This window comes from Bombus flavifrons, chromosome 15 (assembly GCF_040668555.2).
Source record: "Bombus flavifrons isolate JBK064 chromosome 15, iyBomFlav1_principal, whole genome shotgun sequence".
In the NCBI taxonomy this organism is placed as follows: Eukaryota; Metazoa; Arthropoda; class Insecta; order Hymenoptera; family Apidae; genus Bombus; species Bombus flavifrons.
In genome coordinates, this window is record NC_138456.1 from 1,416,013 (window position 1) to 1,432,730 (window position 16,718).

At 31.9% G+C, this 16,718-nt stretch overlaps 1 protein-coding gene across 6 annotated transcripts in view; it reads left to right on the forward strand.

Annotated features, from left to right (window-relative positions):
- The window catches only part of LOC138187586 (octopamine receptor beta-2R), a 190,735-nt gene that overhangs the window by 59,110 nt on the left and 114,907 nt on the right, over positions 1 to 16,718 (forward strand). The gene's annotated exons all lie outside the window — the stretch shown is intronic.

Below are 16,718 nucleotides of genomic sequence, written 5' to 3' on the forward strand. Positions count from 1 at the left end.
CCACACATTTTACTCTAATAATGTACACATGCCAATTTAAAATATATAAAACTTAATTGTCTATTTACAAATATAAGAACATATATATAAGAATATTCATTTATACGTTTGCTATTAAACAATCCAATTCGTTTCTCTGATACACTGAAGATACAATACCAAACTTTTAAGCAGTAGGTGTATATTATGATATTCACAAATAAAAGGTATCATTGGAAACTTTACTCTGTCTACAATAAAGTTACTCATCTCTCGAGAACAATTGAATTAAATAGCAGAGCGAAAGTTATCGTAACAAAGCAAATGTATCGAACGAACAATGGAAATACAGAAAACTGATAAGAAATAATGCACGTGTTGAGCATCCGGGTATAACACATGCGATTATGCGATTTTAAATTAACTATATACATACATAATGCTAGTCAACGTTTAGTTGTTTTATCAGAAACGTTGACGAATAACGTTCAGGAATTATCGAAAACATGTTTTCGTTAGTAAGTTGCAGGGAATTAATGTTTCGCTGTTCGTTATTGCGAGGAAAATGTTATTCAATAATATCGTGCAGCGGCGTTCATGCGATGTTGCGTGATTTAACGGAAGTATTAGTATACTTTGGGAATTTGTTTGAAGCATGATGTTATTGAATTCTGGGAAATTAACGTTCTACGATACAATGTTGCAGTCTTAAAGGATTAACGATGAATGATTATTAAGATGTTATATGTCATGTGTTTTTAAGTGGGAAAAAAATTAAAGACAAGTAATAAAATTATCTAGTAAGATTAAGTTGATAGTATTCTGGAAATAATATTCTGCATGTATACATACTGGAAAAAAATTATGGATAAATGTTAATATTGGTAGTAAATTGTAGTGTACACTGTATTTTATATGCAAAATATATTTTTAAGTTGAAATTAGAAGTAGTGAATAAGATTTAATGACTTTTAATATCTGAACTAATTTCTTTTAATGGAAGCTATAAAAAAGTTGGCAGAACATATATTTTGGAAATAATATTCTATAAATATGCATAAAGAATGTAAATATATTTAAAGAAAAAATTTAATTAATTAAAATATATGAAAATCACTATATCGAATATTTACTATTTTTCCAAGTTACCTAGGCTTTTTGAACAGATCTCAGTTTATCAAAAGATTGCATTCTTTAAGGTCCGTCACCTTTCAGATTTCTAGAAATGTATCTTAATTTAAAAAATATGTAGACTATGTAATTTCCACTTTCACATTTTTTATTACTACTCGATTTGTAGATTGTTTAGTTCCCAAGAAACGTATTTTTTCTACTTTCCGAGATTTGTTGTTATATACAGATATATTTCTTAGCATTTATCTTTAATTTCGAAACAACTTTTTATTTCGCTTGTCTAAGATATTATGCAGTTATTTCAAGTTACTTTAAATTATTTCAAATTATCCGTATTTGAAAAATGTGTGGCTTTAAAGGCCTCGAAACCTAGGTATTTAAAATTTCCAAATTCGTAGTTTTCAAACTCTTTTCTCTCAAAATATCACAACCCCAATTCAGTGATAACGAAATTCTAGATTTCCAAGTATCCTGAAAATTTTCGATTTAAAATGTCCGAATTTCTGCATTTTCGCAATTTAAATTTTCTGTGCTGTCCAAAAATCTGAAAGTGACATACATGACAAATTATTATTTTCTACCATCGGTTCAATTTCAGAAAACCTGAATTTTAAGATTTCCAACTTTATATTAAGAAATTTCCGAACTTCTCACATGAAATTTCAATTTCTTGCGGTTCCGGAAACATTTTTTTAAACGAGCTATATCCAATTGTTCCTTGTATGTTACAATTTTTCACTTACAATGGCCATCCTTTAAATTATGTAACTCTATAAAAAATTCCTATGATTCATATTGAAAAAATTGTTTAATTTGTTCTCGAAAATCTAAAAGCTAATTATCTCCGATTATTCCCCATATGTTAGGACTTCTCATTTTACAAGGTCATTCGCTCAATTCCGTACTCTCAATTTTAATATTATCAGTCTTCACATTAAAAAGTTTATATTTTCAATGTATCTTTTGTAATTTCTGTGATCTCGATAAATCTTAAAAGTCAAACATATTTAACACTAAACCTACCGGCGCAGTCAAATTGACCGCTATGCGACTTTTACACAAATTTAACCATATTTAAACTTTATCATATCGCTTCATAATTTCTGACTTTTCCTAAAACGTGCATACAATATATTTTTCGGTATTTAATTTTAGTATTTAGTATAGTAGTATTTAGAGTATTGGGGACTAAGAGGGAGCTAGATGCAACAAAACTAGATGCATTTATTGCTCTGCTATATGCCCGCGGTGCATATCAGGCAAAAAATTTAGATGTCTCATATTTGTGGAATAAAATTTGGAGACCTGCATCTTTTTCAAAAACCATTGTTGAGCAGGAATGACTTTGCTGAAATTATGAGGTTTATACAATTTGATAAGAACGAAAGAACCAATAAATTTGCAATGGTATCTACAGTATGGGGCCAATTTACAGAAAATTCACAAAATTGTTATAAACCTAGTGCATACATTACTTTTACATAAGGAATCGCGGGGAAAAAATCATTCAATAAAACTGTCAACAAGTTCAGATTCATTACTGCAAAAAATTTGTCAAGTAGAAGATTGTAAAGGTTACAATATTACGAAAATTTGTTTAAGATGCGGGAAATATTTATGCGGCAAATGTACATTTGATAATAAGATAATTTGTAAAAAATGCAGCAAAGTTGAATAAGATATATCTCTATATAAATAAAAGTGTAATTCTATTTAAGTCTAGAATTGAAATTAAACAAAAGTAAATTTGGACGAAATTTTATGAAAGTTTATCATTTTATATACATTTAGTTACAAATTAACCATTATCTAAGTTAAATCATAAAAACTATTACTTCTTTAATCACCGGTCATTTTGACCGCACACGGTAGGAATAAGTATACACAAAATGTCGATAGGTTTAGTGTTATCTCCCATATGTTATGATTTGTCACCTTCTGCCACTATCCATTTAAGATCGCACCCTCAATTGAAAAATTCTCGAATTTCATATTAATGCATGATTTATGTACCATAAAACTATATTAAAATAATTTCAAGAGTATCCTATTTTATCATATTTACTACGCAGGGAAAGAATTTACTACTGCATGGCTGACGTACGTAAAACACATAAGCGAATCGTAAACAATATTGTGAAAATACAACAATTTTTTTATTCGTCATATGACAAACATTTTTTAAAATATTTGGCGTTCTTCGATTTTCGATCGCATCTCTAATAGCATTGCACTATGTTCCGACGTTTCGCGAATAAACCAGTTCACTTCTTGAACGCAGACCTGAAACTATTCCGACCAGACGTTCCGGACACTGAATTAGACAGTTTCAAGTTTGCTCTGAAGAAGTGAACAGAAATGTTCACGAAATAGAGAGCAGCGTACTACTAGAAATACCATCGAAACCCGAAGAACCACAACTGTGTCATTAAATACACATTGTAGAAGTTTAGAATCTAAAATTTTAAAAATACTTTCACATAATATGATCTTAGATATAGAAGGACAATATGTATGTATGTAGACATAAATAATATTAGGATATTCAGGTTATAATGTAACTTAAAACCTATTGCCTATTTGAGGATGGCGGGTTGATCCACATTCGCTTACACCAACGTTTTGTACATTAATAGTATGAATGCATTCGACATATCACGCAATAAATGTTGTGACTGTGCTATATTAGGAAACATACAGTGATACACGTAAGTATTCGGATACTTACTATAGAATCTTTTTATCAATATGTTATGTACATTATTCGAAACTTTTTGAAATTTTATTAGCACTGTAATGAGATACGAGTATCGTGATTAGAATAGTAAAATTTGAAATCAATCCGAAAATGCAAATATGCACTTAGTGGAAAGGTAGTATGCAGCAGGAACAGTAGTCTTAAACATACAATTAATTCTAAATATAATTTCACATATATACTGTGGTTTAATATGTAGTGAATACATATGGTAAATAATATAGTGAATAGTTGACTGTTCAAATACTTTGCTGATCTCTGTGAAATGTATAATATCCAATAAATAACTTCCATATATGTTTTTAAATTCGTTTCAAATTTTATCAATATAGTTATGATAGCCATATTTTGTGATAGTGTTAATAGAGTTTCAAAAGTTTTATATAATATTTAAGATGTCCCGCAATTTAGTCTATAAACTTTGCCAGTATATTCTATAAATAAAAATAATACTAAAATGATATATAACAATAAGTCCATAAATATTTTATTAAAAAGTTATGATAAAAACATGAAATGTAACACTATATATATTGTATTTATGTGTGCATTTTGAAGTGTCGTTTGGTTTTATCAACGCAAGATTTATATCAAATTTCATAGCGATTATGTCTTACTTCTTTACAGCGTACATTCATCGTTGTATAATTCGATAGAATTAGGCACAGAAATATTAAACACGTGTATCTTCTATCAACACATATCATGAACATTATGTATCTTGTTTCTTTCTATGAAGCATTTATCGACATTTTGCTATATAACATTTTATTTTTAATTTTACCTATAAAACACACTGGCAAAGTTTGTCTATTAAATGTGTCTGTGGGATAATCTGTATAGATACATAACAAGTTTTCGACAACGTTCGAATATTTTTATGAGCCACTCTAGATATGTTATTAAATGACATCAGCATGCACTCTGGAGTTGCAAAATTACGTAATTTTATTCTCGAAATATTCCAAAACAGACTATCTTCGGTTATTCTCCGATTTCCCATCTTCCATTCTATTATCCACTCAGCATCAAAATTTAAATCTCTGGGACAAGCCAGGATCGGAGGTGTCGTCTTCGAAGCATCAAAACGCAACGTCGCGTCGCATCGTTTCGATTCAAGTGTCGTATATACATAGAACAGAGTTAGTATTCCTCTCAAGTGAATAATAGCCAATCGAATAGTCATAGGTCATAATAAAACGAGCAGTTGGTCGTGGCGATGTTAGCGCCTCTTTAGCACACGTCGCTGCGCTTTTTAAACCGAATTGGTGATCTGGCAGTGTTTTCAATTCCTCTAAGAGTGGAAGGAGTCGATTTGTGAGCATCTTTTCGAATAGTTTTGACAAAGTGGGTAGAAGGCTAATTAGGCGATAGGAGCTAGTTTCGTGTATTGGTTTTCCAGCTTTAGGTATGAGAGTAATCAGTGATATTTTCCAGGACTTAGGATAATGTTCAAGACGAAGGATTGCATTGAAAATTGATGTGATGAGTGCGATCCCTTTTGTGGGAAGTTCCTTGATTGCTTTATTACATATTTGGTCATGCCCCGATGCTTTCCTGGGATTTAGGTGACGGATTAATTCTGTAACCAATAGAGAAGTGAAAGGTTTAATAGGAGGAGACATTTGGAAGGGAGAGTGCAGGTATTCCGTTATTTCCGGGGCAATATTGGAGGAATGAGGTTTAAATACGTTGCATAGGTGTTTAGCGAACAGGTCTACTTTTTCTTTAGGGCTACGTGCCTATCCGCCTTGCGGACAGCGAATTGGAGGGATAATTTGCGGCGGACGCGTGAGTTTCCTGGAAGCCTGCCATAGTGAGTAGTTGGAATCAGCTGTGGGAGACAGATTGACGAGATATTTTTGAAAACAGTCGTTTTTATATTTTTTGATGATTTTGGTTAACTTCCTAGTTGCGTTGTTTAGTTTGCGTTTGTCATCCGGTGTTCTATGGGTCTGCCATACTCTTCTTAGTCTACGCTTTTCTGCGATTTTTTTTAATATGTAATGGGGATGTTCATGTTTGCTGATAGAAGTCTTAGTAGGTGTGGAGGTGTAGGTGTGGATAGCGTTTATTATGCTCGTGTTTAAGTATTCCTTGGCTGTTTCGATATCTTCATTTGTTTTTAGTGAAATTGAGGCTGAAGTTGAATGATTAAAGACTTCTCTAAAGAGCTGCCAGTTGGTGAGTTGGTTATGGATAAAGCCATTAGGTGGATTCTCGATAATTGTTGAACTGACTGTTGCTATAACGGGAGAATGGTCAGAAGAGAGACCCACCGAGGAATTGATTTGGACATATCTTGGCGAGATATCTTTAGTTATGAAGAAGTCAAGTAAGTCAGGTATTTTGTTAGTATCAATGGGCCAGTATGTGAGTTCATATGTAGTGAGGTAGTTGAGACTGTTGGTGTTTATGCTATTCAAGAGATTTTTGCCTCTTACTGTGACAAGTCTGCCGCCCCATTGTGTATGTTTGGCGTTATAGTCTCCTCCAGCTATGAATCTGTTGCCCAGAGCATCAAGGAAGTTATCGAAGTCTTCTTTAGCAATGGAGTGTCTGGGAGGACAATATACTGCTGAGGTGGTGATTGTGCCATGGCAGTCTTCTATTGCTACGTTTGTAGCTTGGAGGTAGTCTTTCTGGAATGATGGAAGTTCGTAGTGCTTAATGCTGGATTTGATAATGATTCCGGTGCCGCCGTGGGCCTTTCCACTGGGATGTTGGGTATGGTAGAAGTTATAACCGTTTATTTTCAGATAGTTTTTGTCGGTGAAGTGAGTTTCAGATATGAGCATTACGTCGATTTGCTGTTGTTTTAGGAAGAGTTCTAGTTCGAATTTGTGTTGAGCTAGACCGTTGGCATTCCAAAGAGCTATGCGCCTTGGTTTTATTTTGCGTCGGGGCGTATTAATTTATCCATGATGAGTGTTAATAGTGATAGCAAATTATTTATTTGTTCAGATTGTTTTTCTATTAACTTTTCAAGTCTAGAAACGTTGTCTGTGTTTTGTGGATTGGGGACACTATTTTGAGAATGGTCCCTGTGGCTATTCGGATTATTTTGATTTCCTTGTACTGCTTGGACATAGGAGATTGAAGTAGTAGTGAATTTAGGAGGACTGGGTATTTGATTGGTTGTCTCTTTGGCTCTGAGTTTAAGATACCTTTTTATGTATAGGGGTTTGTAGGTTGAGAGACCTTTGTAGCTAGCAGGATGGTCTTCTTGACAGTCGATGCACTTCGCTGGGATTTCTGGTGATTTAGTGCACTGCTCAGTGGGGAGTGTACCTGCGCATTTAACGCAGCGGAAATTATGATTGCAGTATTTCTGCGTATGACCGTACCTTTGGCACCGTTTACATTGCACTATCTCTTTCTTTATTAAAGGAGGTTCGATTTTTACTACCGAGTTCATTAGTCGAGTTATGTTATAGATTTGTTTGTTATTTAGTTTTTGTTTTAAGTCGATGAAGAATAGGGATAGCGAGTGTTTTGAGATTCTATGTTTTATGTTTCTGATGTTAATTACTTCATGACCAAGTTTAAGGAGTTCGAACTTCAGTTCGTCTAAGTTAGTCGAGTGGTGGATGTTGCGTAGTACCACTCGATAAGGTCTTTTTTGTTTAAGTTGATAGGTGTGATAGTTAGCATTCAATGTTTTTAATAGTTTTGTTATCTTTCTATATGAGTCTGGGTTAACCGGCAGAATTATGACTTGGTTGTTGTTTATTTTTAGTCTATATACCTCTTTGTTGATTTCTTTCTCAATATACTTTACCATTGTTTGTATTATATATCGATGACATCATCAACAAATATAGGTGGGAGAGGGGAATTCTTTTGCGTGTATTGGTTAGTTTGTGAATCTGCAACGTCCGTGGAGTCGTTTGTGAATTCTAGTATTGAATATCTATTGTATGTGGTTACACAGCTTCTTGACTGTTCGTTCTGATTAGCTTTTGCGTTTGTTTTAGCTGATTCCAGTTTACGCTTTTTAATGTTTTTGGTATCAACAGTATAGAGGGATATATTGCTCCCCTGCCACGGAGGAGGTAGCGCGGTGCAATTATGGTCTTGCTTCAGAGAGCCTGATCGCGATTCTTGGACCATCATCGAGCTAATTAATTCAAGTTGAATAACTAGTCGAGAGGCTATGAGGCTATGATTCGGGTAGAGCTTTGGAGCGTTGGAATTTTTCACTAATAAGATAGGAAACACTTGGATTATGTTTGCTTCGATTCACTCTCGACGGATGGGCGTCACGTGTTGTTTTGTGAACTTCACAGGGCACTAGACACACGTCTGCACGCTTCGTCACTCGGACTGGAATTGTGACCCTTTCGTTGATAATCTTTACGTTGTCAATTTCCACATTATACGGAACAAGAGATTTGAACTTTCTTAATTCTGTTGCGTTCTTCCGATCATTTTCGGTTCAATTGAATTCTTTTAATATTGTAAAATATCTCAAATTTGAGCAAGATATGGAAAAATTATCGGTATAGGAGCGAATCGTGCAGTATCGACCAATCTAAGTATTTTTGTTATAGCTTAAGCTAGAGTCGTTAAAAATCAAACTTTTTTAATTAGTTTATAGTACAAATAGTAATTTGCAAGAGTAAAGATGTTGTAATTTGTAGAAAACGAAAAATTGTCGTTCAGTACCGACAGATATTTAATTAGTAAACTTTTCAGCCTAAATGGTCAATAATGTTAAAAAAAGAACATTTAAATGTTAGAATACACATTTTTATTCGATTTTTATTTCTACATTATATTACAAGTAGAATAACTAATATTTTCTTGATTTGTGTATTCAATGCGTACGCAGTCTTCACATAGTTGGTTTTTGGAACGTTGAAAGCCTCAGCGGCCTTTGGTTATTTTATTTTTTAAGGTGGCTTTTAAGTTGCACTTATGTTCTCTGTCCATTTTCCTTTTCTTTGCTTTGGAATTTTTGACATTTTTCTACAGAAAAAGGTAAAAGAAAGATTAAATGAATATTTCTTAATTTAATTGCAATTGTCAGTAAACAGATTTAATCTACAAATAAAAAAAATTTAGTCTATACCAGTCCACGACTGATAGGCGGTAGTGGATGACAAACACATGGGAACACAAAGAACATGTACGTTATAATATATACAATATACAAAAAAAATTGGAAAACTGAAACTGGTAATTACACCTAATAAATTGGATATATGTAATAGAAAAAGATCATTTACTCACTTGAGAAACAAGATACCGGGCCTAGAAAATAACTTTTAATATGAACGTATACGTTTAATGTGTCACAACAGCAAAAATCCTATATGATTTATCACTCTATTTACATTAAATAAATTAATTAAATATTTTCTTAAAATATTAGACACTGGCTTTGTTTACGGGAAATATAAAAATCCAATAGCGTTAAGGAAAACTGTTAAGATGATTACATTGTTTTATTATTTTTCCCGAATTTTTATGATTTGTAAATTTGACGTTTTTGTCAAAAATTTTGTAAATAAATTGGCTAATAGATCGACTTTATGTGTGATGTGCTGAAAGTTATTTATTTTGAAAGTTATTGCGAACTGAAAATTTCCAACATACAAGTAGGTACGGGGATGTTTAAGTTCGAAGTTCGGTTTTCTTTTCATCGGAAATGCTGTTTCGAACGAGTGCAGTTTGCTGACATTTTGTATATTATCGACTTCGATGTTTGTTGTGTATCAGAGAAGAAAAGAGGAACTTTTTTAAACAGGTGAGAATGTTTTTCTGTTTGGAATTGACAGTGGCGCGAATCAAAAAATCTCAAACTGGCTTTTATTCAATAGAAGTTACGTTTCTATTTTTTTTATCACGTAAATCATTTTTTCATCAGAGGGCAAAGCTATTACTTGTACTACTATCTTCACTTGTTTCGTGACGCCCCATGGGAATATTTGAATTTTTCTAACTCAGACATACAAATATTTCTGTTCCACGGAAATATATAGATTGGTTGCTTCAAATCATGCAGTGAAAATTATTCGTTTCAAAATTGGTTAGAAATGAAAATTTCCCAAATACAATGAGTATAATGAAATTTATGTTCATATTGTTGTAACTGTTGGATGATCCCAGAAGTTGGAAACTTTAGTTTCCACGATATTATTATAGTGAATTTACAGTGTTAATGTAATGCAAATTATAGTACTTCGAATAGTATATAAAGATGATATTACGCACTTTATAATGAATATAATAATACAATATATTAATACATTAATAATAACTGTATTAATAATATTTTTAAATATTGATATTTCTCTCTCCATTTATAGATCTACGTATTTCTCGCATATCAAATATTTTCTCATCAGAGAATTAAAAACTTTTTCATATCGCACAAAAAACTTAACAAAGAACTGCAAGTCAAAAAATTTGTTGACAATTTTAGTAATTATTTAATTACTTTTATATTCAACATTTATATAAAACATATATAACGCAAATTTCTGAAATTACCAAGAAACAGCGGTACCTTCAAATTCTAAATTAACCTACTAAACTCAGACTCTATGCTTGTCACAGAACTTGTTACAAGTAACTCTAATCAAGAAAGCTTAACGTAACATATAGAAGTTCGTCACGGTGAATACTGATAGATTTCGTGGTCATTTGAGCAGTCAGACAAGTTTTGATCTTCAGAATTGAATTTTCCTTCTGTGTGGCAAATATACGTAGAAATAGACAGGGTCAGAGACCTTCAACAACGTGATTATATTCTTATCCGTGTCCCTTTGTCGACTAATTTGATTTGTCTGCATCTCCTGCGGACGATAATGGATCTGACTTGCGTGATGCCTAAAGTAATTACCACTTCGTTTCTAACATGGATCCATTGTCCGTGGAAACAGCAAACGTCACGGACTTGTAGTAACCGCTTTTTGAATTATAAAAATTGGTTTGACTTATATTTAATTTATTTTCCGATTGTAACAGTTTATTTAATTCGTTTCCTTTGTTTGCTTGATTAAATACCAAGAATTAATGTTTTATTTTCTGTCTTTGATTTAACGCAAAGACACTAATTTTGTTTTTAGAAAAGATATTCAGTTAAATATTAGGGAAAAATAATATGGTGGTACTTGTGCGAAGATTGAGGATTGTGAATGGAAAGGGATTGTGTTAATAAATTTTCAAATTTTTACAAGTAACAAAGTAGTGTTTTTAGCAATGCTTTTAAATGAAGTTTCGTTTGTGTAATTTGTATAGAAACTTAAATTATAAAAAGAATACGTGTACAGAAACATTCGATAATTGCACAAAAACATCTGCTTTTTTTGCATAGTTGTTATCCCTACCACAGAGAGAGGTTACCCTGACGCACCGCGAAACTTGCCGATCCGCCTCGATCGAGTTGTGTAACATGATCCAATGTCAGGTATCGCTAAGAAAATACGTATGTAAATAGTAATTTAAAAATAAAACATTTTTATTTTTGTCTTTATCTAAATTAAACTTCTATTGATGTATTTGTATAATTTTTCCGATTAAAATGAGTCCAAACACGGTATAATTTTCATTATATTTACTTATTGATAGGTATTTAGTTATCATTTAGTTATCATTTAGTTATCAATTATCAAATTATATCGTGTTTGATACTTTCTTTCTCTTTCACCCGCGTCGTCCTTTTCAACTTTCGGCACGTCTAAGATCTCAGTTTCGAGGAACAGAATCGTTTCTAATATCTCCATAATTGTAACACTTGAGCCCCGATTTTCGTGCAATTATCGAATGTTTCCTCTATGTATCTAATATTTGTTTTATCGTTTTCTGGTTATTATTAAATATTTGTCCAACGAATAATTAAGACTGAAGTATTTATAATTGTGTTAAGGAAATCAGAGGATTTGGAAATACAAATAACTGACTTTATTTCACACACAACAGCTATACATCTATGTTACACTCTGAAGAACGTCTTGCACGCACGCTTGTCGCCAACCGACTCTTCCAGATGCTTCTTAACGACGACTGTGTTTTGTCTCAACTAAGACCTGGACACCCTCTGACCCTTACACACACACTCTCATGTACAGTGTAAATGTATCACTTCCCTAACAAATTGTAATAAAATTAATATTGGAAATATTATAATTATAATTATAATAATTATAATAATTTAATCAAATTAGAATAAAGATTAATGTAAATAAAGATTGCACTAAAGAGTATATGCACTGTAATATAATACAATAATAATATTACTTTATCGTTCTACAATATCTAATAAATTGTGGATGTTATTTTATTATAAATAAGCTGTCTAATTAATATCTGTAACGTAATTGTCACCACTGTTCTGTAAAATTATGGAAACAAGCACTGGGAGAAAATTCTAAAAATCCAAATGGAGACGTTTGCTCTGCAACGTTAGTTATACAAAATTTCCAACGAAACCATCATACGTGTGTTTGCATTCGAGCTTTGAAGCTTTGAAGCAAAAACCACTTTTGCACGCGCTCGGACGCCACGCTGTCGCATCGTTCGCCATGAAAGCAAGCTTAACGATCGTTCAAAACCCAACGTTTTTTCAATGTGTCGGTCTTTCGTATTAATCGATCGCTTACTAACGAATCGTAGTTGGGATTCGAATCGCTACAAAGAGACCCTTTAAAAGTGGCAACGACTAGAAAGGATCCGTTTCTGAATCGATAGTTTGTTCAACGAGAAAAATCCGATGGTATTGGCGACTTCTGATAGCAACGATGAGTGATGTTGCTTTGAGAGATTTCGTACAGTAAAGGACTTGTAAGCGTGTATACTGATAGAAAATAAGAGAAAACATATACTTTTCAAAAGATGTTTTCGCTAAAACGTATTTCTCGATATTTGAATGTACATTGCTGGTCAAGAATTTGGAGTCACTTTTGCAGTTGGACTTATACAAAATTAAAACAAATACAGCAAATATCAGTAAGAATTTCTTCTATTTGGCCAGATATCGTAAAAGAGCTTTTTAACGTTTTTGAACATCTATCGCACATACAAGGTGAATCAATAAGTATCTAAAATATCTGTCTAATATAACTCGTTACATATTGGCTTTATCGAAAAATGTGTTGAATGAATTATATTGCATTTCAAGGGACTCATTGGATGAATATAAATTCATTTTTTAATATCTTATATTTTCTACCATATCAAAGTGAGTTTGCATTTTTTAAATGGCATCGAATTTATTGTTAATCCATTCAGCTGGACATTTGCTACAAAAGAGTATTAACCTATTTATACCGAAAAACTATTAGTTTAGAAGATATTTTAACTTTAATTTGTCAAAATATAATGTACGAGAGACAAGGAAAGACGTAAAGCGGTATTCTTGTGCTTATATTATTTTTGTTTTACGTGCGTTATACTTGACAAATTAAAGTTAAAATATCTGCCAAACTAATGGTTTTTTTAGTGTAAATAAATTAATACCTTTTTATAAAAAATATGCAGCTGAATCGACTAATAATAAAAGCGATGCCATTAGAAAACTCAAAATCACTAATATCTTAAAAAATAAATTAAAAATAAAACTAATAATTAAAAAATAAAATTCTTCCGATGAGACGTTTGAAATGCAACATACTTTATCTAAGACGTTTTTCGATAAAACCAATAGATAACGAATTATTCTAGATAGTATTTTTTATTGATTCAACCTGTATGTAAGTACTGTAATTTGTTTAGTTTAATCACTTATTTCAGTTCTTGATTTTTGTGAACACAACCTACAACTTCGTATGCTAAAATATCTATATGTCTTATAAAACTGATTTTTACTGTTGTGTTCCATTATAAAAAAAGTTTATTATACCTAGACCCTAGATACGAGAAGAATTCGAAATTAAATTTTTGTTAGAGGATTAAATTATTGGATTGTATAGCATATATATACAACATGACTCAGGCAATTAGGACAAGTTATAACTCTGGAACTGTGTTGTATCCAATTTGATGAAATTAAGATTGAAATATCTTTTAAACTATAAATAAACATTTTCAGGTAGAAGTACCCTAATATTTTTGTATCGAGAAATATATCGATTGATGTGTAAAAAAATGTATGACTCTGTCTGAAAAAATAGAGGTGATTTTAAAATATTCGAAACGCAACCGCTTTCGGAGTAAGCACCTACGCTAGATCATACATCATTCGAAACCTTTCTATTTTACCTAACCTAACCTAAAATTATTTTTCATCTTCTAGCGTTTCAGTTTCAGCAATTGGATAGGTTACCTCGTGTACTGATACTTCCGCATGTATAGAATCAGCATAGTAATTCACATCTGTATTATATAAATTTAGAAAAAAATGTTCAAACTCGTTAAACATTAGACAAAAAAGAACAGCTCCAAAACATGTAGATCTCGTTGCAGATTGAACGTTTCGAAATTGTAGATAACAAAGATCAAAATGCATTAGCGAATATTGAAGCTTCTTGTGAGGACAAAATTATCGAGGGAGTCTGGGGGAATCACAACAGGTGTTCAAGAGCTGCAATGGTCGTTATAATGCCTTTGAAATCAAGTCGGAAGCTCAGGTTTTCTGCGCGTTCACATGCAAATGCGTCCTTCCGATGGACGGATCGCGTGTAAACATCGCGCGAGCGGATTACTCGCGTGTTATGAGCCTGTCATCGCCGTTAATCGATTTTTCCATCGTAGCGTCGAGTCCGCGTCCTTTGACGAGTCGACCTCCACCGAGGTTTATTTCTCCTTCGGAATTCATCGACGGAGTCCTTCAGCATTCTTAATGGAATATCCTAACGAGATTTTAAATAAGCTCCCATTTGTTAGTCAATCTGTAGTTGTTATTAGGGAATAATAACAGTTTTAATGAGAATAATAGTAGGGGTGTTATTAGCATTGTTCCATGATAGGCTTAAAGCACGCACAATTTGAAAGATTTTCATGAATAGTTAGAAGCTCGAAAATTAGTTAGATATATGTTAGAAAGTGTTCAATTTCATAAATGTAAAAATTAGATGACAGATTATTAAAAAATTATTAATATCATTTATAACTGCAGTTTTATTTGAATTTCTAGCCTAAAGAACCCATAAATTCAATACATATTACCATAATAAACCCATTAGTTGTGTATTATTAAATTTCTTCCACATCTGTATTCATTGATTCTTTTGATAACTGTTTCAAACAATCTTAAGATTCGTATCATAAACGTTCTCATAGATTTCTTTGTTATTTAGTTTGGTGAATACTGTGAATGATTCCATAAATCAGATTCAAATTTTAGGTAGAGTCTTCATCTTAATTTTGCTTCAAAATTTTTCAATGAATTTAGATCAGGATATGCTACATTGATATTTTTTTATTGGTATTCTATCATTATACATTGACTGCTTTTACTTTCACTTTTCTAAACTTTAAAGTATTCTGTATGAAATTTTACTCTTAAAGCACAAATAATTACAAGTTTTAATTGTTAAAACAAAAACAATTTTACAGATCTGTCAAAAAGATATGCTTCTCAAAAAATACATTGTTAAAAATAAGTAAGAACCAAAACCTACAATATTGTATTAGTGATACAATATTTAACTAATTTTGTGTTACTAACAAATTAATACATTATTTTGCTTTGTATTGATAATAAATGCTACACTTCTAAATAAAATAAAATATTTAAATACTCTTTATCTAGTCTGTTGAGCTAGTTTACTGAGACTATAAAATGTTGAATAAAATTTTCAATGCTACGTACGAAGACTAATTGGGTGTATTTACTATTCAAAAAATCATACCAAAAATGGTTGGCAGTAATACTCAATTAATTGACCAGTACTTTTAAGGACTGAATTTCCCAAATCAATTGATACCACTCGTCAATTGAAAAGAGTCCACAATTTTTCGTTTTGACGCGTATGATTTCTCAGGGTCAAAAAACAACGCCAATCAATGAAAGCGTCCGACCATAACGCAGTGGAATTTCCAGCCTTATTATTGTCGTTTCGTTGGTGAAATATGTGTCCTTGACGTAGAAAAAATTTAATACCGTTCGCCGGGAGAATTTCATTGCGAACGAAAAGGGAAGAAACGAGGAAGTCGCGAGACTACACTGCGTTCAACTCCAAGAATGCTATTTCCTCACGTGTCTTCCGGATTATTTCTATTCCGAACTTTATTTCATCACTGCACTTTATCGTATTCTACAAAGGTAGCAATTTAATCACAAGCTATACATACACATTTATCGAACTACAATTCCTTAAATCTGAATTACAGTTACAGTACAATTTCGGTAATATCAGAGAATTGATTATTGGAACATCGATCAACGAAAATAGGGATTGCCTACTGTAAGAAGGGATAAAAAAGAAACCATTTTTCGTTTAGCTTCGATATTTATAAAATAATTCAGAAAATTATTCGATTATTGAAACAGCGTATAGTATAATTAATTTGAATAATTAAATTTCAACTTCATTTTACATTCCACGTCTGTAGAAATTTCTCAACAAGCGAATTTCTTGATTACATTATATTCAAATCTCTTTCTTTCTTATTCAGTTAGACTTTTCACATTTCTTCAGACAATTAAAGTCATCCATATCTCAAAGGTTTTTGAATAATATTGGAAAATCATCATCATAAATTAATTTTCTTTCAATATTAATTTGATTGGAATGAAATTTTTGCCAGTATGAACCTTTTGACATATTATTCTTCATACTCTATGCTCAATGAATGATTGTTGAAGAATTACAATTAACATATTTTTTAATCCTAACAATCATGATAATAATCTTCCAGGAAAGTGAGTCTTTTATTCTAATCATCTAGTTGCACTGTT